Genomic DNA, 1,297 nt, shown 5'->3' on the forward strand with positions numbered 1-1,297 from the left:
TAAAACCAATCTCTTTAACTCTCTCTTTGACGGCTTCTGTTAATCTCGCTGTCAGTTCCCCTCCATACTCCGCGTCGTATACCTCATTTTCAAGGAAACCTGCCATGATACTTTTTACCTCTTTTCCAACAAAGATAGGTCGAAAACTGACGTCTGAATCGGGTTTCATTTTAAACGTGTTTTCAAGTTGCACTAGTTTAGTGGATTCATCAGATTGGGGGTTCTGTCTCCATGGCGTTGATCTTGCAGCGTGTAAGCCTTTGACTCCACCTTGGCCTATGCGTTTTTTGACAAGTTTCCATGACGACGAAGTGGACTTTGCAATGCTGCTCCTTCTCTGAATACTTACAGCAGTCACAGAACTTCTCATGGACATCCGATCATCTTCTATAGATGACTTACTATCCCCATGAACACTGCCGTCCATTGTCCGTACGTTTGACACTGTTAACATGATGGTCAAGTTTGTGGTTGGTTTTACTCTTAGCGGCTTTCTTTGTAGACTTCTTCGTTGTCGTCTTCTTTGCCTTTGCTATCTCCTTCTTTGCCTTCAGTGACGCAAGGCTATATAGTTGCTACGGTGACCGAGACCGGACTTGACTGTGAGAATTGGTTTAATCTGAAACGAAAAGAATGGAAAATGTCATTTTTTTTTATTATGGTGGTCGTAGTTCTTTCGAATTTGTTCTGTTTGTGACCATCCTTTCATTTGATTGATTCTTTCTTATTGTAGGCCCCTACCCGATATTGTACTTTGATTTCGTTACAGAGTTCGTTACCATGGGGAAAACCCACTGGGGGCCACTCAAGTATGATAATGTACGCATGCGTGACCAAATTTTTTTGAAACACCCCCTAAACGAGTTTTACCCTACCAGCAAATTTAGCCCTTTAATAAGGAATTTTAATATAGAATTTACCCCCTAATGAGTTTTTGGCTAGTAAAAATGAAAAAAATGTACCCTTTTTGGACTCGTAATTACCAAATATTTGAAAAGGTGCCCTAAACAAGTTGTTCAGTTTCTGAAAACTACCCTTATTCTTGAAAATCAGTGTTTTTAGACCCTAAATGCGTCACGCGCGTAACTTGCCTTGCCTAAAAAAACACCCTTTTTACTTGTTTTGTTTGGTCACGCATGCGTACAGACCATTTATGTGAGTGCCCCCCCCGGATGTGCGGATCAGTGGCGTAGCCAGCGGGGGTGGGGGGGGGGGCAGGGGGCTGGTCCCCCGCTCGTCATGCCCGTCGGTTCATGTAAGGCGTTGTTGAACGATAGACTATTTTTTGCCCAGGGCG

The sequence above is a fragment of the Amphiura filiformis genome, chromosome 1, assembly GCF_039555335.1.
Source record: "Amphiura filiformis chromosome 1, Afil_fr2py, whole genome shotgun sequence".
Taxonomy (NCBI): Eukaryota; Metazoa; Echinodermata; class Ophiuroidea; order Amphilepidida; family Amphiuridae; genus Amphiura; species Amphiura filiformis.